This window comes from Condylura cristata, unplaced genomic scaffold (genome assembly GCF_000260355.1).
Source record: "Condylura cristata isolate star-nosed mole 26May11 unplaced genomic scaffold, ConCri1.0 scaffold00010, whole genome shotgun sequence".
Lineage (NCBI taxonomy): Eukaryota > Metazoa > Chordata > Mammalia > Eulipotyphla > Talpidae > Condylura > Condylura cristata.
In genome coordinates this window covers 36,233,411-36,259,714 of record NW_004567111.1, presented here as the reverse complement: position 1 = coordinate 36,259,714, position 26,304 = coordinate 36,233,411, and the positions used below count along the sequence as shown (strand labels likewise).

The following is a 26,304-nucleotide window of genomic DNA, read 5'->3' as shown; positions in this document are numbered from 1 at the left end:
GATAAAATTTGTTTTAAGGTTATAAAGGATGATGGGAAGATATTCCAAATGAGGGACTTAAATCTGACATTGATAATAATAGGAAGCCCTTCTAGATTCTTCAGTAGTGGAAACACATAATCAGTTGCATTTTAAAAGTTATTTCATTCTCTCATTCATTCATTTTTGTTTTTATTTTGAACAAGCAGTTGACACTTTTTGTTTTACCCCTTTTTAACACATTTCTCCTGCTTGCCTACCTCATCCCTGCCTCTGGCAATCACCAGTTCTTTTTATCTATCTATTCATTCATTCACGCATTCATTTTTTATTTAAATATTTATTTATCACCAACATCAATGAATCAGAGAGGATGACAGATCTTATGACTGTTTTCAAAATATGTTTCAAGAAGGAAAATCACATAGACGTTTATGGTTGTACATAAAATGTGTTATCATGACTTGGCTAAATGGGAAGAAGAACTGAGGAAATTTCATAATTCAGTGGAAGGGATGAAGGAGAAGATGACACCAGTCTTTGCAGGTTCACTCTTCTTATGCTGCCCTCCCAGGGCTGGAAGCAGGGAAGGTGTGAGCAGATGACAGCCACTGTATGCTTCTAGCTCTACTGCTCAGAACTGTGTCAATCTGGCAAGGACAAGCTGCTGTGGCTCAATAAGCCCTTGAAAGAGGGTTCCAGAGAAGCTATATTTTCAATTCATAAGTGATGAGATTCCTGCCAAGCTGCTTCTGAATTAAATGAAATCTAAAATATGAGGAAAACAGGAATGTTCATTAATTTGATAAGACAACCTTTCTAAATGAATGAACCAATCAACTTTATTGTTTCTAGAAAATTGCACCCACCATTATTTTGTAGCCCTGTCTTGTAACAATATAGTACATCTTCTCATTTAACTTTACAAAATAACAAGGTGTGTAATCTCTCTACACAGTGGCAGACATGTTTTCTTGAACAATACTCTATAAAGGTCACATTGGAGATTTAAGTCTCGAACCCTGTGATTTAAATTTGCGGGTAACTTTAAAAATGGTGTGCCTAGAGTTTGCCAAGTTCCATTAAAAGCCATGGTGTCATTTTGGATTACAGTTAAATAGAACAGAATCCAGGAAGCTATTGTAGCTTTCTTAATGGTAATACATATCTTTTCTCCCTTTGTCTTTCCCTGGCTGTGTTTTTATGGTAGATACTCATTTTCATACCAAATATGGAAAATAATGTCTAATTTTGAGGATTTTTTTTCTAACATGGCTCATTTTCTGGCTTTTTAATAATTACCAGAGGATCTATAATAGCCTCATTCCTCTAATTATGGTTGATCTTAAAAACTGTCTTCCACACCAGACTTCTTTATTCTCTTCATCTCAAGAAAAAGAATCTTCAGCTCTAAGGTTCAGAGCACTTTTTGCCTCATAATGTCATCATCCCCTGAGAGAATTCTTCCTAGGATTCGATGAGTACTTGGGTGGTGCCATTTGTGTGCCACTCACCTTCTATAAGTTATCTAACTTAATTCTCACAACAACTAGTAAGGAAGCATATCACTTCTGTATTTTGCAGATGAAGATGCTGAGGTTGGAGAGTTCAATTACAAAAGTCTTACTTCTTCCCCCAGCTCATGCACTAGTAAGGAAGGAGGCAGAGACACCCACAGTCTGTTCCATATCCCTTTCTTCAAACATTTGTCAGTATCACCTTCTTATATATAATTTTTGACATCCTAGTTATATCCCCCACTAGGGCAGTAAAATGCTTTAGGGAAAGAATGCCCTGCTTTTTTTGGTTTTTTTTTTTTCAATATTCCTCAATATTTTCAGTTGATTAATTGATTCCTAAGTGTGCAATAAACAGTTGCTGAGCGAATATTCAAAAAGTACCTTTGAGGCTTCATGGGAAATGGGATCTATGAGTTTAAACTTATGGCATGAAAGTTGACTTTTGAGTGGCATACAAAAACCAAAGGCTAATATTGAAAGTTTTAGGAAGCATTTTTTTTTAATTTTGTATCCCCATAATTTAGGTCAGATTGTATAGTTCAAGGACTTTTTTTTTCTCTATTCTTTGTGCAACTCCTTTCTTCTTTCATGCAAAGATAAACTGGCTGTGTTTGGCTCTATTCTCTTTCCTTTTTCTCCCCTCCATGTAATAATCCCAGGCTCCTGTCCTGCAGAACTCTGAAAATGCAATCAATCAGTTTTCCCTGTTTCTTTATTCATAACTTAAGCTTTTGTTGCCAAAAATAAAATGAAATAAAAATTTCAAAGGTTCTGGGTGACCTTCCTGCTCCGTCATTCTCTAGCCTCTCCAAGGAGCTCCCCAAGCGCCGTGCAGATGTGAGGCTCAGGCAGAAGCCGGTGGTACTAAAACCTGTAACCTTGAGGGAGAGAATTTTGAAGTGTTCTGTGGGCGGACTGTGACTGAGATGGTTGCTGCAGCTGCTGGAGGGTAGCCCGAGGGACGCTCTGTGTGGGCCCAGGAACCACCCGAACCATACAGACTTTCGAGGAAAATGAGAACAGAAAGCTAGAGGGACCTCTGAGCTTTTGCTCAGTCACACTCAGCTGTCAAGATAGAAGGACAGACAGACCCACAGGACACAGTGACCCACTCTGTTCACAGAGGGCATGTGCTCCACTCCAGTTACATCAGGGAAAATCTTAGGGAAGCTGCTGCTCTCCTTTACCTGGTCCATGTGGGAACTGTGGGTCATGCAGAGGAGCCAGAGGACAAGACTTTTGAGTTGCCCCTTGATGCATTGTGACTGTAAATCCATCCCATAGCACAAGGGCATCGCTGGGTGCTGATGGGTTCCCTCAGCTTGCAGAGAGGAAGAAGGATGAGAGAAAAAGCACCCTGCTTAACTCTGCTGTCTGTGGGCTATACTTAGGAAGATGATATTTGATATAAAACAAAGCCAAATTTGGAGATAATATTTCTTACTCAATTTGGTAAAATTTGTATTAATTTCATTTATCGTAGAATTTTTGGTTCTCCTATCTAATCTTTTTGTGAAGTACTTCTCTAAATCGCATGAACACCAGTGAAGTAAGGGAAACAGCCAGCCCTGGGGCCTTTGATGTCCAAGGCTGACCTCTGGAATCTGCTTTAAGTTTTTCCATCTGTGGCTTGAAGCCAGTGCTCCCCAACCTCAGGCCATCGTGTGCTGAAAAGCCCATGTGCATAAAGTTCCCTGGACAGTGACCTGCAGCTGCTGGGCTCTCAGGAACTAGTCAAGCAAGGCCTTCACACTCACATCGCATCCACAGCAGCAGTCCCAGTTTGCTTAGGGAAGGGAAAAAGCGGAATTCACACATAAATTACTCCTATTTTGAGAAATTTCCAAGCATAATGTTGTTTACTGCCATTTTGGAGTAAGGTTTGGGGTGCAAAATTGATAGAAATGAATGTCATTGTTTAGTTGTTTAACTACCAGCAGTAGGTATCTAATGTAGCACATTCTGACCCAGTGACAGGGTGGCAGTGATGGGGCTTTGGACACTTCCTAATCATGTGCTCACTTTTGCTTCCAGAAGCATCTGGCATGTCAAAGCCACATTGTCTTCCACGAGAATTCCTTTGTGAACAGATACTATTTAAAAGACTTTTGTGAATCGCTGCTGTTTCAATCAAGTCTTCAAAGAAAATATTTGTCTTCTGATCTGCTGAAGGTCTTTAAGGTTTGTGTTAATTTTTCCATTTCTCTCACTGATTATACTATTAATTTTGAGGGACATCTTAAAAATAAGTAGTAGTTATACTCTTTTCTAGTGCAGTAAGTGCTCTGAAAGTAGGTTGTATACAAATTGAAATCCTTTAATTTCATTGAGAGGAATGTAAATTGAAATAAATTTGATATGCTGGTTCTCATACTTATAATTAAACACTCTGTGGGATGTTACAAAGATATTAGAAATAAAATACCCCCACATTGGCTAAAAACAAATCTGCATTCATACTCTCACTGACTAGATACAAAAATTTTATATTGAATGTCTACATATATCAGATTTTGTTGAGTACTTTCAGTTAATTAAGAACTTGCGGATAAATTATATTCTGACACATTGAAATTCAAGGCTACACTTTTCTACGTCAGTGAGTATCACTGTGATATAGATTCCCAGTGGCCAGTGTATCTTATTTTATTTTGTTTAACATAGAAAAACCAGGATATAGTAGAGACAAGAAATGCAGGGGAGAGGGTCTCATCAGAGACAGATTGGGGAGCAGAACAGGCAGATTGACTGAAACACATGCTGAGGCGAGCATCTGGTCAGACAAGAGAGATCTGCTGGGCCATAGGTGAGTTTGCTCCATGGCTGGGATAGAATTCAGGCTGCAGTAGTGGCAGCACTGACATTAACCCCTAGGCCACCAACAAGGCCCAGCCAGGCTATTTTAATTTAGTTTCTATCAAGAAGTACTAACCCTGTGAGTTATAAAGATAAAATGGGGTGGTTGTTGTGGTGGTTGTTAACATGTGTATATTAATAGTCAAAAAATTATTAGCAATGTTGAGCTTACTTGAGGAATAGGCTTGCTGGCGAAGGAAACACTTTATTTTGAAAGCAGATGTTTTGCTGCTGAGATAGCACCAAGTGAAACACTTTTATTTTGAAAGTACTTTCTGACAAAGACCTACCCAAAGGCTAAATTCAATCCAAGCATCTTTCATAGATGGGAAAGAGAACAGGAGAGAGGCTACTACTGGGTACACTGAGTGGACGAAATGAAGAGCAAGGGCGAAGGAATGCAGTTCTTTCCCTAGAATGACACGTCTTTTTATTTCAATTGGCTGGACTTCTATTCTGTCCACTGTGACAAATGTCTTCTCCCCTAATGGCCCTTTACTGTGGGTGTGTTTGTTTTGTTTTTTCCCCTTCTTTTATTTCTACTGAGAAATCAAAGTTGATTTTGCTGCAGTGCGAGGCTGGATTCCAGTGTGCCCACTGCACTCTTCATTGTTGGGGTTTATGGATGAGTCACTTTGAGTGGGAAGCACGTGATGTGCAGTGAGGAAAAAGGGTGGATGGCAGTGTGTCTCCATCTTCGACTCTTCCGGCCGTCAATTTGGTAGGATGTCAGTGTGTACTGAAACCTAATGAGCGTGTCTATGGGAACACAAATGCTGGAAAACCTGAGGAGTTACCTGGATGTCCTTTCTAGTCTATGAACATGACCCCACTGAACTGTCTGAAACCACTGAGAATCTGTTCTCAAACGTTCCCGCCTAAGTATTCAGTTTCTTTTGGGAATGTAATTAATTTTTCTCCTGTCTTAAAACTCTTTTGTTAAAAAAACCTGAGCAATCCCTGACCGGCTAGTATGATGCTGCATTTCTTCTCCTATGAAGAAAGGATTTATTGTCCTATAATTAAAGACTCCATTCTCTAGTCTTCCATTTTCTCCTCAGGAGAGATAAGCCTATTAAAAAAAATCTTTTCCTACACATTTCATAATTTAAATTTTACTTATCTTCCCAGATCTTTTCTGAGTTAAAATTTAAAATCCCAAACTATTTGAAACATTGTTAAAAATCACCTATAAAGAGGGCCCTCCCTTTTAGTGCAGTCCTGCAAATCTGGCAATGGCAGCTTCAGTGCCACTTCGAACCCCTTCCCTGGAGGTGACCCATGTGGCATAGCAGACCTCTCCTGACCTCTACCCGCTGATCCCCTCAGCAGTCATCAATCTGCCTGTTCTCCCAACTCTGTCTCTGGTGAATTCCCTCATGGACCCTACACCTCTGGCCTGTACCCCAGTTCTTTATGCATAAATAAATACAATCTTAAAAAAAATCACCTATCGAGAAATCTTAAGGGGCCATTATTGACAATTTGAAGGAGACAGTTTTTTTTTTGTTTTTTTGTTTGTTTGTTTTAAGATTTATTTATATATGCATATAGAACTGGGGTACAAGCCAGAGATGCAGGTATGGTGAGTGGATTCACCAGAGACAGAATGCGGAGCAGAACAGGCTAACTGATGAAGAATATTGCTGAGAGAAGCATCGGGTGGGTCAGGAGAGGTCTGCTGCACCATATGGGTCACATCCAGGCTGGGATCGAACTCATGCTGGTGCAGTTTTAGCTTCTTAATGCTATGCTTTAACCTCTGTGCCACCAGGGAGAGCCCAGGGACCATTTTTGTTTGCGTGTTTGTTTTTGTTTTTATTTTCTTTATACAAGCTTATTTGCTTGGTTTTGAAAACATCAATAATCCTGACTCTCAGAAACCAAGGACCTCTAGCACCCCCTCGTTCTTTGTCGTTGCTGAAATTCACACTGCCCTCACATTTCCCAGCAGATTCCCTGACTGGGAATCTCACATGAGGCTGAAACCTGGAACTGGAAGAGCTGAGGGAAGGCAGGAGCTGGCCCACACCTCAGCATTTAACTGGGCGCCATTCTTTTCTGACTCAGACACATTTCTATTCTGGGATTACTTTTTCTTTTTTAAGGTGTCTAGAAACTAACACACATATTTGGATGTTCTCTTGGAGAACCAGTATTTCTGGTTTGGTGTTTAAGGAAGATCACTGTGCTTTTTACAATAATATGTATATGGGAAAGATAGTATCAGTGCTAAAATCAGCGATGGAAAGTAGTTAAAAGAGGACAGCCGTGAGGGCCTACAGACCAGACAGAGCCCGACCCTCAGGAACCTGGACGGTTGATGTCACCAAGAACAGTCACTGAAAGAGGAAGGGGTGCAAAATCTTACATAAGGGAAGATTGAGAAAAAGGTAAATAACAAAGGAGTATTTTCACCAGCCACCCTAGTTTCAACACTCTATACCATTTCACAGATTCGGAAATTTGAAGGTCATTTGAAATTCTCTCTCCCTTCAGTGCCACTGCCTCTGCCTCACCTATGCTACTGTCCTCCTCCAAGACCGGCTCTCTTCTCTTGTTTGCTTGTCAGCAGCCCCACTTTATCTTCATGCATTTAGAGAATGGGAAAATGACCCAAAGACTTTCATTTCTCCATGTTCTTCCAAGGTCTCTAGTGAAGATATATAAATTAAAACAAAAGGATGCATGTGCAGAAATTTCTATAAGAGTAAGGCTTGCAGGAATATCTCTTTAGACATTGACCTTAATATAGGAGACAGTCTTTCCTTGGGGGAAATATTTTTCATTACTGTGTTCTTTCTTTTTATTTCAAGCAGAAGAACTGGAGTATAGGCTAGAGACGGCGATTGGGGGGTTGAGATAATTCAACAGTGACTGAGTAGGGAGCAGAACAGGCAGATCTACTGAAATCCACTGCTGAAGGAGCAGCTGTGTGAGAAAGCTCCCTGGTAGATGGAACTCAGGCTGCTGATGTGATAGCTCTGACATTTCACCCCACCCCACCATGGAGTCCTCATTACTGTGTTCCTTACATGTAACTTAAGAGATGGTTAATTTCTCATAGTACAGAGATTACTTAATAGAGATGAAGAGAAATGAGAATTCATGACATGAAGATCCAGTTCTAAGCAAGGGTGTTGTGTTACACTTAGCGCCACCTTGGTGCTCATAGAGCACGCAAGGGCAATGTCATGTTGGAAACGGGAACTGATGATAGCACTCTGCTTTCAGGTACAATGAGGAAGCCTAGATAAGACTCACCGTGCATAAAAATACCACATTTATATAGAAAAAATAGTAGCATCAAAGACTTCCCTTACTGTGTGTTATTTAAGTTATTATTTAATGCTATTTATTTTATATTATTGTGTTATTTAATTATTTAAAGCTTTGTGACTGAGTTAGTGAGTTCAATTTTTGAAACCTGGCAATTTTCCTGTCTTGTCTTCTCTTGCTATAACCAAGTTATATTTGACTTCTCAGAGTTTCTCATTTCCTGAAAAGCACCAGTAGCTCTATAAACATGGAAGAATAAATATTAGCTTTATGAGAACACGTTCCTCTACTGGCTGAGAAATAGCATATAATAAAAAGTACAAGAATGTAATATGGAAAATTATAGGTCCGCATGCCCTCTTGTCATGGATATATATCTAATCATCATGCACAGAGACGACGTTTTCAGAAAGGAAAAATGTGTGCTCGTGATACCCCTTGTGTCTGTGATCTATTTCCAGCCTTTAGATTGAACAATCTATCTCAAGGGACTCTTGCTCCTTTACTAGTGAAATGTTGCAGGTTAGTTATCACTATGATTTGAAATACACACACCCCCCAATACCACAACCACACATACTCCTCAGGTTCCTTGCTATGAATTCTTAAAATTGCATTTGAGCCAAAGTTAATAAAATAGTTATAGAACCCCTTTTGCCAAAATTCCCTAGCATTCAATCAACTATTTAGAATGGCATTAGAAAATGTTGAATGCAATTATGAAAGGAAAGCGAATCTTTTTGAGGATTGTTATAAAAAGTCAGTTCTGGTCTTGTCCAACTAATCAGTGCTTTAAATGAGCAAACTGTTATTCCAGAATCCAGACTTTATATATTTTTAGCAATAATGAAAATGTTGTTTTCATGAATGGTCTCCGCCAAATCTTAAATTCACACATTTAAGGAAGAAAAAAGCAGCCTCCATAGACAACATGTAAGGTGAAATACTCACTTAAATCTAGAGGAGTCAGTATTACCATGTACATGGTAAGCCCAGAGGGTTCAGTATTATGATATACAGCAATTCATTTCCACCCAGAAATGACCATCCATTTGCCACAAAGTGCCACTGGCCTATCATACACCAAGAACAGCCTTTTCTTCTATATTATATCTACATTGTTGCTCTTGCTAAGCATGGACAATAATTATCCATGTGTGTTCCTAGCTCAGAAGTAAGAAAATTGGACATCAAGGAACAGCATCTTCTTTTTAACTTTAGATCTTGAAATCTTTAACATACCAAAAACCATGCACTTTTTAAAAAGTTATTATGAAACCAAGAAACTCAGGAACTTTTCTCTCAGTCCAATTGAAGAGGAAAGGTATCTGAAACCAATGGAGCTCTGAAATGAACTATAGGAGAATGCCTTCTTTTAAAAAATGCCATACATAAAAGTATGTATTTATGGGCCCTCCCTGGTGGTGCAATGGGTTGGGATGAAGCACTGCAAGCTAGCCTCAGTGTGAGTTCAATTCCCAGCCTGGGAGGTGACCCACATGGCTCAGCAGACCTCTCCTGACCTGCCCGCTGCTCCACCTATCTACCTGTCCTGCTCCCCACTCCGCCTCTACACCTCTGGCTTGTACCCCAGTTCTGTATGCACAAATAGATAAATCTTAAAAAAAAAAAAAAAAAAAAAAAAAAAACCTTAGATTATTAAAGTCAATATATCTCTCTCCTTTACAAAAAAAAAAAATATGTGTTCAGTTTATTATAAAGTGAATTTTATACTAAAAAAATAAAGTGTGTCCACATACCCTCATATTTTAAAATCTTGGCACTACCATATTTGCTCGGGATGTCCTTTTTACCAGTTAGAAAGAATCTTCCTTCCTTGATATCTGTAATTAACTACCTCCTGCATCCACCTCACTATTCACGGTACACTCAGGTTTACTGTGTGGTGCTGCTCGGTGCCACCTATCATGGAATAGGTACGTGGGTAACACTCGTTCTTTAATTCCTATGATTAAAAAACCCGGTCCTTCTTCTCAACAAAATTCTCTACTTTCTTTTGGTGTTGCTGTTCTCTGTGCTTTGGTTATTTCCTACTGATTTTTCCTATGAGCAATTTTTTTTTTAAAGATTTATTTATTTACTCATACAGAACTGGGGTACAGGCCAGAGATGCGGAGGGTGAGAGGATTCACCAGAGACAGAGCGGGAAGCAGAACAGGCTGATCGACAAAGTACACTGCTGAGGGGAGCAGCGGGCGGGTCAGGAGAGGTCTGACACGCCATATGGTCACCTCTGGGGCAGGTGGGGATCGAACTCATGCGGAAATGGCTTTAGTTTCTCAGTGCAGTGCTTTAACCCGCTGCGCCACCAGGGAGGGCCCTTATGAGCAATTTTTAAGGTGATTTTACCATTTCAATCTCAATCAAGTATCACTGTAACTAAATGGTTGAGAATAGACAAAGGAAATAGTGTCAACAGTTAAAAGGAAATAAAGGAGAAGGGAAGACTTGATTTGTAGCCCCTGAGATTCACCTGGTGTGCAGGAGAGAGATTTCTTTATACTTTGCACAGTCTATTGTTCATCATTTCAGAGAGCCATTGGCTTCAGAGACCTTTCCTCTTCATTTGGACTGAGAGGAAAGTCCTGAGTCCCTTGGTTTCATAATTTAAAAAAAAAAAAAAAGTGCAAGGTTATTGTTATAATGTTAAAGATTTCAAGATCTAAAGGTAAATATTTACTTAATATCTGGTACCTTCAAAAACTGGAAGTTACTAAAAATACCCCAAATGTATATTTATTTGTATTTTCAAGAAGAATTTGGGGTTGTTTTCTGAGTGTTTTGCCTAAAATGTGCTAAATAAATCTTCATTGGTTGGTTGAATGGATAAACAAAGTAATAACTATTTCTAGAGGTTACAGTTATAAATATCTGTAGAGGCGAAGTAGCTTTTTGACCTTGAGGCTTGTTGTTCTAGTAATCATCTTTCACTTTCACACTTAACTTCACCATTTTCTATCTCCTGTAACTGAAGGCTGAGCTCAGTCTAAAGACAAATTAATGATCAGAATTAATGGACAGTATCAGTTTTATTAAAATTAAAATTTCTGTGGGGTTCCCAGGATGTTAAGTGCTCTTAAAGAAGTGTCTATTCCCTTAAAATTTTAAAAACTGTATAACTTAGAGTTGGGATTATTCTCCAATTATTTTCTTGTTTTAAAGATTAGAGCTTTTTTGATCATATATATTTTTGATATAATTGTGGGCTGAGCCAGTTGACACCATTGGAAACATGCAACTCAGAAAGATTGAAGAGTAAAAGCAATCATTTCTGAACTGACAGCTTTTCCGGAGACCAGTTTAATTATTTATTCCCTTTAAGATACTGGAAATTAGTAGTTTGTAAATGATCTCTCCACTTGCCAAACATAATTTCCATGTAAAGAGATTAAGAAGTACTGAGAACTTCCTTTGGTTTTCCTTGCAAGAAATGTTTGGGTCTTCCCTGAAAGTCAAGTTTGTAGGATCCCCCTCTTCATCTTTATTTTGAAGCCCCACCCCATTCATTTTTATTTTTGTTGCCCTTGAGGGAGTTCTGCTAAGCTAAGATTTGTTCCAGGTTTGGTTTTAATCAGACGTTTTGGAACTGAGCATAAGTCCTCAGAAACTTTGTCAGGGTTTCTGTCTGTGCTTGCGCACCTGATGGAAAGCTGAGCATTGGGCTCTCCACACCACTTGGCCTGCCATGCATGTGTGGAATCTTTAGGGAAATGATTTCACTCTTAGCTCTTATTTGTTTTTCAAGTAGAATTTGTTCTGGAATCACTAACACTCCTAGTATGAGATGACTGTGCTCTTTTCTAACACTAAATTATGATTTTTATCAGTATCCATCATGCTAGATCTGTGGATGGCATTGGATTTCCGTTTGGTGAATTTGTTAATAAGTGTGGTGGAATACCAGCAAAGTATACAGTCTTTATTCCTGGTGGTTTTACTTAGGAAAATTGGTAGCTGCTCCATTCATCTACCTGCCTCCAAGTTGTTGCATCAGGACTCACCTCAACTTATCACAAGATCTGCAGATTCTCTGCCCAGTTTCTCAGGAGCTGCATGGAACAGCTGAGTTCTTGCACCAGCCAAAAAACTGCAGAAAAATGAGAATGTATGTCCAGTAATAGGCCTACTATCACTCTTCTACATTTTCTTTTCCATTTCTTTGATATCAGGGTTCATAAAATGTCGGGTGGGTGGGAGAGGAAACAATTAGGCCACCGATGACTTGGCAGAGTGACTATTGCTCATGTTGTTGACTAACAAATATTTCAACTATAATTTGAGAAATTATTTGTTAACATTTGAAACAGAATGGAGAAAACTAAATAAGTATGGCTTTTAGTTCAGATTAGAGAATTAACAAATTTCATTTTGAGCCATTGAAACCTGCTGTTGAATCCTTTAGTGCTAATTTTGCATAGCAAAATTTAGAGATAAGCAATACATTATTCCCAAAAGTGTTGAAGACAAAATTAGGTCAACAGGTCTGGGCAGAAAACAAAGCTAATAAATGTTGGGAACTTAGAAAAATTGCAAGTTTCAAGTGTGCTCTTAATATTTAAGATAGATACATAAATAATTAAGGACAGAGGAGCTCAAGGATGCTTGTGAAATAGACAAAATTAAATAGGGAAACCTCCCTAATTTAGGTGAACTAGAGAGAGAACACACTTGTAAGAACTATGTTTAATTTCAAGGACAGTTATGTATTCTCAAGTAAATACAGTAATAATAAGCTTATGACTAATAAAAACCTCAACAGAAACAAAAAATCCTGTCCTATTTCATGAATCCATGATTTCCCCCTCATAATTTTACTCTAATATGATGTACACTGGGTAGAAACAGACAAGTCTTAACCTTTTACCATTGTACCAACTAATATTAATGTAGAAAATAATGAATTCACCTAGTCATTGGTGAACTATTTGAACATAGGTCTCCTGGTATACTTCTGTGACAGATTCTTTCTATTTAAATTGAAAGGATGTTTCAAGACTACAGGTTCATTGGTGGTAAAACCCAAAAAGATGGTTTCCACATGACTAAGTATTTTCATTTACATATAACATTTATTTCCCCTTAAGAGTATGCTTTCACTCAAAGAGAAGAATAATGAGCTTTTAATGTGCAGGACTCCTGACTCATAGCTGTGTTTCTCCTCAAGGAAGAGGTTCTGGAATACAGACACCCCTGCACCAGGTTGGGGAGAGATAAGTGGGAAGAAGAGATAAGGGTGAAGAGAGGTGATTGCTGGCCTGTGATCTCAGAATTTGGCATGTAGCCAGTGTTTCTTCAGCTTCTGTTTGTGTGTGTGTGTGTGTTGCAGTTGAGAGATGGAATTTCTTTTTAAATAGACACATGAGAAAAACATTTTTATGAAAAAGATATTTTTCTAAATTATTTCCTAAAAATTATGGACAACATTCAAATATATACTGTAGGCAAAAGTTTTCCAGTTAAAATGTTTAAGACCAATTCCATTCATTTGAAATTGTTCACATACACAAAGGGCTGCTATTTACTGAACAATGCCACCACTGTTAGAAATCCATCCTTCACCCATAGGGATTACAACTGAGATTTTAAAATGCACAAAATTAAGAATAATGTAAAAATAAAATTAAAACAAAAAACAAGAAAAAAATCCATCTTAAAATTTAGTAGAAAATGTATCATCCCAAAATAAGGATTAGTTAAGGGAAAGGAATGTGCTTTTTTTAAAGAGAATTTATTTGTTGATTTTCAATCCTGGGTAAAAAAGCTATTAATCACAATTTCCTAGAATTATCACACACACACACACATATGTGATAACCCAAAGAACCAAAGAACCATAATCATAAAGGATGAAGCAGTTTTCAACATCCTAGGGCATAGTTGTTTTTTTTGTTGTTGTTGTTGTTGTTTTATCAGAAACATTACTAAATTGAAGGTAAAAAAATCATGTTAAGAAATTTCACTTGTTTTTAAAGTATTCATATCAATATAATCGATATAAATATGGACACAGTTTATGAAAATGAATTTTTATGTATCTACTTCTCAGCAAAGAGATGACCCATAAGAAACTCTGCTGCCTTCTTTGCTCTCTGAGATTTCCTGTCATTTATGAAAAAAAAGAATGCTGTTGCTTACTTTTTACTCTATTGATTGCAAATACTGAATTGCATTTTAAAATGAATATTAAAAAGGGGAGTTGGTAGGATGTAAATAGTCCTAATCTGTCATTATAATGCTCTTAGAATGTATTTTTACTTAAAATATTTTACCCAGCTTCATATTGCTCAGTCCTGAAGGACATACATAGACTTTGCCTGTAGTAGGCTATGATTTAAATGTCTGTTTAGTATAGGTAAATAAGAAAATAAATAAATGGTTGTGTATGGAGGTGAATGTACAAAAATCCCATGTCTTCCATGGACTAAATACCATAAGGAGAGGGTGCTGGCGATGAAACTTTCCATGTTTGAGCTTTGTGTCTCTCTCCAAGGCCCTGCTCTATTTATTACTGTGGCATCTGGCAAGCTTTCCTTTCTGGGCCCAGCGAGTTCCGTGCCGTGTGTGAGCATTTTCCTGGAATGAAAGTCAAGGAAATACCATTTCTAAAAATATGCTTTATGGGTTTAAAAAATTACACTATTTCCTTTCTACTAGCTCTTTTACTTAGGGATCCTAACATGATATTCACACATAGAAAAAAAAATCACAACGAATTAGGATTTTGAAGAAAATTATGATTATAGCAAAATGTTCAGACATTGATCTTCTTTTCTGTGTCTAAAACATTTTATTTTTGTGGTCCAAAGTAGCTAAAACATTGCCGGTGTGCTCATTTAAAACAGAACTGTTCTTCACATTTATTAGCAATATTTCTGTGTGGCAGTATTAATTGAATATTATAATAAGGAAATCTAGACATAAAATAATTTTTTTAAAGATTTATTTATTTATGCATACAGGACTGGGGCACAAGCCAGAGGTGCAGGGGTGGTGAGAAGATTCACCAGAGACCAAGTGGGGAGCAGGACAGGCAGACTGCGAAAGTACAATGCTGAGGAGAGCAGCGGGTAGGTCAGGAGAGGTCTGCCTCACCGTGTGGATCACCTCCGGGGCCAGGGATCGAACTAGCACTGAAGCAGCTGCAGCCAGCTAGCAGCCCTGAGTCCTAACCCATTGTGCCACCAGGGAGGGTCTAGACATAAAAGACTTTAAGTTCAGATACTAGTAATTTATAAAACTGGGATTGCTTTCTCCTCTTCTAAATTTTTAATTTTTCTCATTTGTTATTTACTATGAGAGATTCCACGGTAAGGATTTGTTTCCTTTTTCAATACTTTTATTATGAAAATATCTAGCCATACAGAAACTTTAAAAAAAACATGACAGCGAGTACTTACATACCTACCACTGCGCATCATTTCATCTCTAGGTTCACCTTGAGTTGGTCTTATTTTGAGTACATTTGAATACTTCAAAGTAAGTCATAGACATTGCTACAATTCCTCTCCAAATTCCTTGTCAATATGTTTCATTATAAGAATTTAAAGATTCTGAGTTTTTATGATTTTTAAGTAAAATCACTATATAAAATATGTATATGCACATATATAAAAATGCACAGTTCAGGGTTCTTTTTTTACTAGCTCCAACAGATTGCATAGTTCTGCCACCCAAATCTGCATCACCCCAGATAGTTTCCTCAAACTCCTTTCCAGCAAATTCCCAACCATAATCTATTCCCCACAGTGAATCAATTCTAGTACTATAAAGTCACATAAATAGAATTGTACATGCTTACATGTTTGTATTATTCTTTCACATTATATGTTTTTGAAATTAATATGTTCTTGAGTGTTTCAGTAGTCCATTTCTCATTCTTGGTAAATGATATTCTACTGTGTGAATATACACAGTTTTTGTTTTACCCTTTCTTTTATTGACAATGCCTATTCTTATTCTAGGTTCTGACTATTATGAATGATGTTATAAATATCTAGAACAGTCCTTTGTGATGGGAGAAAGTATATGTTAAGAGTCTAGAATCTATAATAGATTAAGAGCCCTTACAACTCAATGATAAAAAGACAAATAACTCAATTCAGAAATGGGGGAAAGATTTGATTAGTCATTTCGCCATGAACATGCAATTAACCAATAATCACATGAAAAGGTCCTCAACATCCTTAGTCATTAGAAAATGCAAAGCAAAACCTCAGAGGCATTCTACTTCACATATACTTGGATAACTGTCATAAAAGAAAAAAAAAACAGATATTAATAAGTGTTGCCCGAGATGTGACAAAGCTGGAACCCCATAATTTTTGTAGGAAGGGTTGCAGCCAATTTGGAAAACAGTTTGCCATTTCTTCAAAGTTGATCATAGAATTATCACTCGACCCTAGTATTTGACTTTTAGATATAGACCTAAGAAAATTAAAAATATTTTTTAGATATTTTCAGATTTTTTAGATGTTTTTAAATGAGATTGGAGAAGTTTTCTTCCTTACTAGCTAGTATTCTAGCATGGATGGATTTTTAATGGTTAATTTTTTTTAAGTTCTTTTTTCTTTATTGATCTATCATGTAGTTTTTCTTTGTTTTTTACTTCTCGAATCTCCCACTTTATTTTATACATGTTATCAATGAAATAGACAGTGAACTAGAGTATCCCACAGGACTCCAGCCATATGTGGCAAGTGTTACCTCTATTCACATTCCTTTTGCTAGAATTAGTTTTGTGCTTATAACTAAATGCAAGGCATAGTAGAAATTATAGTCTTTCTGAATGTCCAGAACCATGAAATGATTCAGTAAAATCAGAACAAATTACAATCATAATACTAGATAAAATATATATATATATATATATATATACATATATATATGTATATATATAGCACTGTATAATGTCTAACTCAAAACTTTTCACTTTATATGCAATGTATTAGATTCAGTGTGTATCTCTAAATATTAATATTGAATAGGCTATTGTCCTGTATAGTCTAGTTATTGTTCTTAATACACTTTGGCATTTTTGCCAATCCCAAGATTTTTCATCTTCCTTTTTAAGCTTAAGACCCTGAAATTCACTGTTGCAGCTTAGACAGCTCTCTTGAAATCCAGAACCACATTTCAGAAGGTCTTTGAAGCATGTCCACGTGGATATTTCATTTATAATACCTACAGCTCAATTACACTCTTCCCAAATCCTTTCTTCCCAATATATTTTCTAACTCAGATAAACAAATTTCGCCCTTATTAATCCACATTCATCTCCAACTTTTGTCAGCCACTTTCCACATCAATCACTTAAATTCTGTATTAATCTTCTAAAATATCAATTTGATGTTGATCAAATTGACCCCTTCTCTATTTCTGTAACTGCTGCTTTATTTCAATTTCAGGTCCTTAGTGTCCTCTGTGGCCATCACAGCATCGCCTCTTCCCTTTATCTTTACTTCAAGGCTCAGCCCCTTCAATCACTTTCTTATTCAATCTCAGAAAAAGTTTTTTAAAAATACAATCATGCTGTTTTTCTACAGTAAGTAATTTAATGACCTTCCCCTATTTATATGTGTTTTGAAGCATTTTTTTCAATTATTTTAAAATAATAGAAGTCTGCTTTCAAAAAAAGAAAGCTCTAGTGCTGGAATTGAGCAAATATGTAAATGAATGGTGAAAACTAGGTTTCTTCTTATCAGTGCCTTTGCAGATAAGCGAGGAAAAAGGCTTAAAGGGACCTTTCAGTGCTGCATTAGTGTTAGACGTGTCACTATCAATTCAGGTAGCTTAATATTTACATAGATGAGCACGTACATGAACATTTATAGCTGTGTGTACATACCTGGGTTTAAAAATATACGTAGAATTTGTAGCTCTTTCTGCTGGGACAGTGACAACTCAGTAGCAGCTAGCACACCAGTGCTCAGACCTTGGTTTCTAATGTCTTCCTCCCAATAAAAGGAACTAGGGTTCTGGAGAATGGCTGGTTCTAAAGATGGGGCATAAAAATACAATATGTTCCTGAACATCTGCTATGACCTTAAGTAGTAAAAGTCTCTAAAAAAAAAAAAAAAAGGAAAAATGAAAGGGAAGATAGGACTTTCCAAAGGGATATAAAAGCTAACATGAGAAAAGATCCCATTGATCAAAGCTGGAATTCTTTGAGCAGAAAATTATACAACATGGTTTAGGATTATAACCCATACTGTAAAATAAATACATACAAGTGTATTTGTAATGTAAATATGTAATTGCATATATAAATAAATGGAATCATCTTTGCAGAAGAATTTCTGCAAAGATAAAGTGATATAAGTGATATAAGTAGACATATCCCTCTGAAGTGAGGCTTACCTCACCCTTAAATGTGACCTGGATTCAGTGACTAACTTTTAAATCAGAGAATACATAAAGAGGAAAAATGATAACTATAGTGAGGGAAACACGGTAAATGCGACCTTAGTCAAGTGGTCAAAGTTGGTGTTGTAAGTAGTAAGATTTACTGCTATATAATATGCTCTTGCTATATGATGATGAAAAGTCTACCTCACTTCTGTGATAATCTGCCCCAAACTCATAAACCCAGTCTAGTTGTGAACAGAAACATCAGACAAACCCAAAGTGAGGGACATTGTATAAAATATCTGGCTAATACTTCTTAAGACATTCAAGGTCATAAGTAACAAGGAAAAACTGAGAAACTGTCACACATCAAAAGAAAACAGAAACTTGATGATTAAGTGCAATGTGATTTGGATTAGTTTCTGGACCAGAGAGCACATTAGTGGAAAAACTGACTAAATATGGAAGCCTGGACTTCAGTTAACACTGATGCATCAATGTTGGGTTTTGGGTTGTGACAAATGTGCCATGGATATTTAAGAAGAATATTAGGAGTATTAGAAGAAACCAGATGGAGGGCTTGTGGGACTCTGCATTATTTTTACACCTTTTCTGTAAGTCTAACACCATTTAAAAGTAAAAAGTTGTGTTAATGTTAAGAAGAATTATTGTAAAACAGACCTTAGCCACATTGTTAGGGTGAGGTCAGGTCACAGGACCCAAAGTCCTGATCACCTAGCCTGTCCCTCTGCATTTTTTGGGACCCAGGGTTATGTGACATGTATCTTGCAAACTACTGCCCAACAGAGTTAAATCCAAACTCTTTGACATATCTTCTAGAACCCTTCAAATTCTTACCACTGCCTTGCTTTTATCTTCATCATCTGTTGACCTCTTGGCCCCTGTATTTATTTCCTTCATTTATTCTGAAAGCAATTTCTTTTCTTCAGGCAGACCATGACCTTGTTGTTGATTTTGCACAAGCTGTTCTTTCAGCTCAGAAAAAGTTCTCTCAAGCTGTTCAGCCTCAAAAACTCTTCATTTTATATCCTCTTTATATTATCCTGGAATGCAACTTGAGCCATCTCCTCTCTGAAATTTTTAAGGGGAGAGAGGTATTCTGAAAATATTTCGACAACTAGTGCCTCCTAGTTGACTGTATTTATACGTCTTTCTACCAGTAGTGAACAAACTCCTGAAAGAGATTCCATTCATTCTCCATGCGGAGACTCAAGCACAGTGCCTGGCACACAGTAGCTGTTGAGTAAATGTTGACTAAGTGGACAGATGGGTGAAAAGACAAGTTAGTTCCCTTTTTTGTAGCATTTATACTTATTTGAAACTAGTTGTTATACAGTTACAAATTCAACATTCTAATAAGCAAGTATATTCCATTTTTCCAATTTAGAAAGAAAAGCATTTATCTTTTTAATAATCTTAATTCGAACAGTATATATCTACAAAATACTGGGGATAGTTGGATTTTATTCCTTTAAATAATACTCCATGGTATGTATCTTACAGTAAGTTAAATAGGTACTGTAATGTTGCCTTTTCAGTCCGTGGGTGTTTGACAGAGCTGTCAGTAAAGCTAGCTGTGTCCATTTGTCTTCATTAGCTATTCTAAGGTGATGCCTTTTGATGCAGGTGGCCCAGCTATTCTCAGGCACTTTAATTTGCCAATTATTGTACCCACAGCTAAGAACAGATAGTGATTAGTTTCACATTTTGCTCACTGGGCAACCTAATGTTCTTGTCACCTTAAATTGAGCTTTAAATGTGCAAAGTACAAAAAATGTCAAATGTGTCTCTCAGACTTGGGGGTGGAACAACTTGGATTGCCTCAGGATACAGAAATTAAAGGGCCTGGTTAATGAAAAGAATAAGGTGATATGATACAAATATATCAAGGAAGGTAAAGTGAGTGTGTGTGTGAGCATGTGAGTATGTGTGTGATCTCAGTCCCCCCATAGACAAATATATATATAAGCTAACAAGTATCCTCTATTTTCTTTTAGAATAGCAACATCTCATAGATTGTAGAAAACTACCAGGGAGTGCTAGTTTGATGGCCCAGACTACTGCCATTTAAGGAAAGAGAGACTGGTAGGATTTTATTTGCTAAATAGCATTCCACCTAATGACTTACTTCTTTGAATATTCAGTCAGCACAAGTAACCCCCCCCCCAAAAAAAAAGAATATATGTATCTATTGTAACATAAAAAAATGATTTATCGTCATATATCTTGGACATTTTTGCTCCCACTCTGCCTCACTAATGCCTTCTTTTTAAAATTACCACAGAAAAGTTCCTTTTGGAAAAATCCATAACCACACTGACAGTTTTGTCTTTTGCTTAATTGCCTGGGAGTAAAGTTGACTCATCTATGGAGACTTAACCTATCACCATTATTTATTAGCAGAAAAGATTATTTAACATTATAAGAAGACATGGGAAAATGTCAGGCACATAGCATCCCAAACATAAACTTTATTTGCAACCCTCTTGAAGAATTTGTTTGCTTATAATGTTGTTCACACCACTGATAACAGAAAATGTATTTAATAACTACTCAGAATTAATATGCTGTAGTATGCATGGCTGCCTAATTTAATTTATCTCTGATTAAGCCTATTATGTTTGAGATCACTTTACAGAAGAGATTTTTTTTTGCCAGCTGTAAGCTTATTTGAATTGTAATATAAGTTAATAATGTGTGAAATAACCAGTGGTGCCTACTTCTAAATGTTAATTTTGCCAACTGACTTCCAGAGATGATGCATACCCAGATCATTCACTGGCATTTAGTTAATATTTTGCATGAAGACCAGATATTGGAATAAATATGAAGTTAACTATCTTAGGAGGCAAAGACAAATGAAATGATGTTTTTTTTTTTAAATTCTGAAATCCAGACAAAAGACTGTTGCATAACGCAAGTACAGTTCACACTTGAACTGAATAGGGGTTAGGGGTACTGACCTCCACACAGTCAAAAATCCATGCTTTTCAAAAATCCACAACTTTGACTCCCCCAAAACTTAGCCACTAATCACTTGATTTGAACTGAAAGTCCTATCAATAACATAAGTAGTTAACACATATTTTGTATGTGATATTTATTATGTACTGCTAGAGAGAAGTTCATTAATAAAATCATAAGGAAGAGAAAATACATTTATAGTTCCTCACTGTACCAATAAGATAAAGTTATGTCACCTATTTACAGGTAAGTGGACCCAGGCTCCTCAAATTCATGTTGTTCAAGGATCAACTATAATGGAATATCAGTAATTGATAATCACATAGCATGACATTTAAGATAACTTTTGGCTAATTTGTGTTCTAAAAGCATTCCTTCAACATTAAATTATCATTCCATCAAATAGACTAGGCACACCCCACGATTTGGCAGCGATCTAGTCAGTGTTTGCCTTGGTGTCTGAGTGATTGGGTCTCTCCAGTGGGCCCAGTATCAGATAAAGAAAGGATTTGTGCTATTGCAATTCAGTGGTTTGTTCTCAAATTTAAGCCAAGCTTATCTTTATGCTTATACTAAATTACCTGTTTCATCTGCCAGTCTAATGCTTCTTTAAATGTCATGAGTGGTTATCTCCCCCAAAAGTGATTGAGCTAATTATGTCCCTTTACTTAGCAACCTGCCTTTTAGAGCTATGCACCTTTCCAGACACAGTTTATGTTGCTTTGAATATGAATCTTATTGTTTGTATATACACTTAAATTTAAGTCTTTTTGCTTCATAATCACCTCAGACCACTTTCTCCTTGGTTGGAGTGCTTTTGCTAGTCCTCTTACTGAAATTCTACTTAGTCCTCAAGACCTTTAAATCCTGCCTGCTCAGTTCAGATTTTTTAGCCATACAAGACCAAGCCACTTCCTCTTTGCACTCCCCTTGAGGTCTTTGCCTTGATCATGTAGACTTCAGCCATGTATTCTACTGTGAGCTCCCTAAAGGCAGAGACCTTGACTTTTAAATCTGTGTGGCCCCTCTGTGTCTACTATAGTTTCTTATGCAAGAAAATATGTCCGTAGATGGTGGTGATCGGTGTTAAAATAAAAACATGCCAAGGAAAAAACTTAGGTCGTGACCCATAGGTGAATAAATTTAAAGTCAGTTTGAGGGTTTTCTTTTGTTTTAAATGTGAAGTGAAAACTTGCATGTAACATTTAGAAAATCAGAACTCAAGAAGTAGGTTTATGTTTGCCTTGAGTGGTTCTTGCTAGACCTTTGGTTTGAATCTCAGAATGTATGTAAATGAAGTACTATTGCTCAGCCCTGGCTAACATTACACTCAGCCAGGCAATTTCAAACATCTATGGTGATGACTGGTATTTACCTGCTGAGCAATTAAATCAGGGAATAGTACCATTTTTTAAAAGCTAATCAGATGATTCTAGCAAGAAGTCAGAATGAGAACCACTGCTATAAGAAAATATAAAGGTCATCAAATTCATTCATCTGTCTGGTGTTTGATTGCTTTCTACAGCTGTTTAGCAAGGAAAGCAGTTTCTTCTAATAGGAGGATTAAATTGCAGCTTTCTGATGCAGATTTCCATTGCCATATCCGGCTCTTTTCTCAAGTGACCAATCAAGGTGACCTACTGTCTCTGGTAGGGACAGGCCAGTTTTACATTGTAAATTCCTACATGATGGTAACCATCAGCTGCACAAACCAGGATAGTTGGCCATGGTGTAACTAAAAAACACATTCTGTGTACACTACAGAGTTTGTGGGTTTTTTTTTTTTTTCAATTTTGAGAAAAAGAAAAAGTATTTTGGGGGTGTAGCATATTGAAGGGGAAAACAAATAATCAGAGCCCTTCAAAGGCTTGATAGCTTTGAGAGGAAAGAGACAGAACAAGAACAAAAGGAAAATACTGCAATAAGATTTCACAGACTTCCTGAGATGAAGATGAGGGAAGGACTTCCTCTTTTCTAATTAATTAAAGAACACAAAAATATTCATTCAACTGTGTCTCTGCGATGTAGATAAGTTAAGAATGATTTTTCTAGGAAGAAGGCACTAAATGAAATCCCCACTTTTTAAAACTATAATCAGTTAAACCATAAGCTCCTTGGGGACAATTAATTTTACAAATGAGAAAACAAAAACTATTTGAAGTTTTATTGGAAATTTACTGACAGGACACTTGGCTCCTAGATTTTTTTTTCCTTGTAGGTTCATTGGTTTCTTTTTTACAATATATCCTTTCATTCCCAGCAACATTTAGAGTTTCTTCTTATCACATAAAAGTAAATGCTGTTGTAAAGCATTGTTACCACACACACACACACACACAGTAAATGTTGGTACACTGTTAGAAAAGTGAAAGTATTTTAGAAATAATTTTAATAATCATTTTAAATTATTTATATTTATTTTTAATTGTAGCATTAAGATCCCTCATCATAAATGTCTGTTTGAGTTTTATTTTGATAGTATGGTACAGTCCCACAGCCTAAACATTCATTCCTCACACAGTAATTTTCCATCCAGGTCCCACTGATCACTGAGCAGCCATTCCAATCACCACATGGTTGATTCATTTCATTCATTGCTTGCCAAAATTGCCAGATGTGCCCCAGTAAACTGCTATCTTCATAACCAAATCAAATCTACTGAATTGGTGACAATTCAGCCAGTGTGTTGGTGATCAGCTACCCAAGATATTGATGGTACCACATAATGAGAGGCTAAACTATACTTAAAATGTCTGTTGAAACTATGGTAGATTTGTCTCCCATTCTAATAGTTTTATGCTGCTAAGGGGTGAAGGATCAATAAATAAAATTTCCAGTGTATCGTATTTTCCTTTTTCCCTCTTAACTAAAACATTTAGCTGAAGTTGTCAAACTTCCAGAAACATCTTGCATAATGGGAAGTTGTAGATCAACTCATCCATCCTTCCCAAATTATGTCAATAAGCAGTGGGGAGAGTGGGAAGAGGAGAGTGGGAAGGACCTGAAGGCAAATTACCTTGTAATATTCCAGGCAAACAAAATAAAACTATGCCTTGAATGGGCGAGGAGAGGGCAGAAGACAAGGCGTGCATGTTCCAAAACTAACCACAGGACTCTTCAACCTGAACATGTGGAGGAACTCCAACCACCCCCCTAATTTTATAGTTAAGTAAATGGTGTCTCAAAAAGCTTAAGAAACTGTTCAACTGATTTCCTTAATGTTTTCCAGTCTTCCACCAACCCACTTTCTAATTGCTTTGCCTAATTTTCTGTAAGGGCTTTTCCCATCACTCTTCAATGTCTGACAAGCTGTTTCTAATTGACCAAGTTGTCACTGAGGCTATGCCTAAAAACAGACGTGAAAATTATTCACTCAGGAAAAATGTACTCTTACAGAGTTTAAGGTTTCAATTTCTTCTCATGTTCTGATTTTCATGGTTTTATTAATTGGACACCTGCACTAGTCAATTTCTTTATATGTGTTATATGGTTTAATCTTTATAACAACCTGCAAAGTGGAGAATATGGTGTTCAGCTTCCCTTTGAGTAGGTGGAAGAGTCAGGATCTAAAATAAGGTCAATCCAAGTAGAAAATCTTCCATTTTATCAAGGTCAGAGCTACATGAGAAGCAGTTATCAGCCCATACTTGAGTATGGTACAGTATAGAAAGAAATACATTCTTTCAGGTAGACAAAAGTGTAAGAAATATACTCAATAAAAATACATTCAAGTAATATATTAAAAGGAAAACTAACAAACTGACTAAAATTTGGGAGATAAAAATGAAGAAACCTACATGCAATACATACATTATATGAATTAGTAAATACATGTGTGCATCCATTCTTAAACCAAAAATAAATACATTTTAAAGCAGTAAAAACCAAGTACATAAATGGAAGGAATCTGGGAAATTATGAGAATATTTTATATAGATTTTTTTTTTTTGCTAGATAATGGTGTCTTCTGTGTGAATGTGGGGTCCGTGTATACATGTTGTTGAATGAATGGCTCACTGGAATTTCGCATTTGTCATGTAGTGATAGAAACTACTCAACTGCCTTTCAAATATGTGATTTTTGATTCAACTTTCCTTAAAGTCATATTTTAATAACCCTTTTTTTCTTAAAATAATTATTTGGTCAATCTTAGTATTTTGTTTTTATTTATTTATTTATTTATTTATTTTGATATCTGTTTCTTTTTATAAAACTCCTTCCTGTCTATCTTCCTCCATACTGAGAAATTGATGAGACATTTGCCTCATCAATTATTGGCCACATTTCTGGAGTCTAGGTAATAGTCCATGCAAGAAAAAAAAAGAAAGAAACAAACAAAGATGATTGTAGGAAGGAGTTCAGTTGTCTGAACTCCCTAGAAAATAACAGAGAATTAAAGTGATTTTGGCAACATCCTCCTGAAAATAGTTGTTAGGTAGGTAGAGTTGATTTGAGGTAACACACAGTGTTCTCTGAATAAACATACTAAATTAGAATACATAAAAGTGTATATAACTAAAAGTTGACACTTCTGGTTCTAACATACAGAACACAAATATTTGTATTTTCTTACTCTAGAAACATAACTAAGTGCGCAGCAAGGAATCCCAAAAAAAAAAGTATAAAGAAATAGAGAGTGCGGCTCTACAATTACAGAAGGGGTGATGCTACTAAACAAGAGATGTCAGCTTAAATTTTTGGGAGACTGTACAGAGGTAGACGAGGACTATCTTCTCCCGAGGTACAACGAGAGAAGTCTATAGAGTCATTCTGCAGGATGTTGGGGAACGTAAGTAGGTCTGAGGGGTGAGACTTGAAAAGGGGGGTTTGGTTGAGAGAGGCCAGGGAGCGGTTAGCAGTGGAAGTGGGACACAGCACTGGGAGAAGCTAGCACCTGTTCCTGGCCTGGCCTCCCGCTGCTAGGACCAGTTTCCCATCCCCACTGCAGGGTGGAGGGGTGGTGGGCACGGGCTGCAATGAATCAGAAGTGGAAGACTCAGGGTATGGGGCCCAGGGGAAAGAGGTGAGACTCAGAAAATGCACTGAGGGAGCAGGGAAACCACTTGATCTGTTCTGTGGTGCAGCTAACACAGGCGGTCAGGAAAGGGCTCCTGAGGCAGGCATTTGCAGGTTTCTTTCTGTCTTTTTCTTTTTTTTTTCTTTTTCTTAGCATCTTTTCATGTGTGTATTGACCATTTTTACATTTACTTTTGTAATTGTCTTCTAAGCTCATTTGCCTATTTTAAAACTTGACTATTTTCATCATCTTTTATCATCAAATCAAAAGAGTTCTTTATACATTTTTTTTCTTTTTTTTTTA

The 26,304-nt window shown here is 36.8% G+C and overlaps 1 protein-coding gene across 4 annotated transcripts in view; it reads left to right on the top strand.

Moving 5' to 3' along the window:
- ENOX1 (ecto-NOX disulfide-thiol exchanger 1) overlaps nt 1–26,304 on the top strand; it is a 489,446-nt gene that overhangs the window by 255,920 nt on the left and 207,222 nt on the right. For 3 of the 4 annotated variants that reach the window (XM_004680132.2, XM_012723222.1, XM_012723224.1), the window contains one exon: nt 3,534–3,680. The gene's annotated coding sequence lies outside the window, so the exon portion shown is untranslated. The remainder of the gene's footprint in view (nt 1–3,533; nt 3,681–26,304) is intronic. The other variant, XM_012723223.1, reaches the window with a different exon arrangement.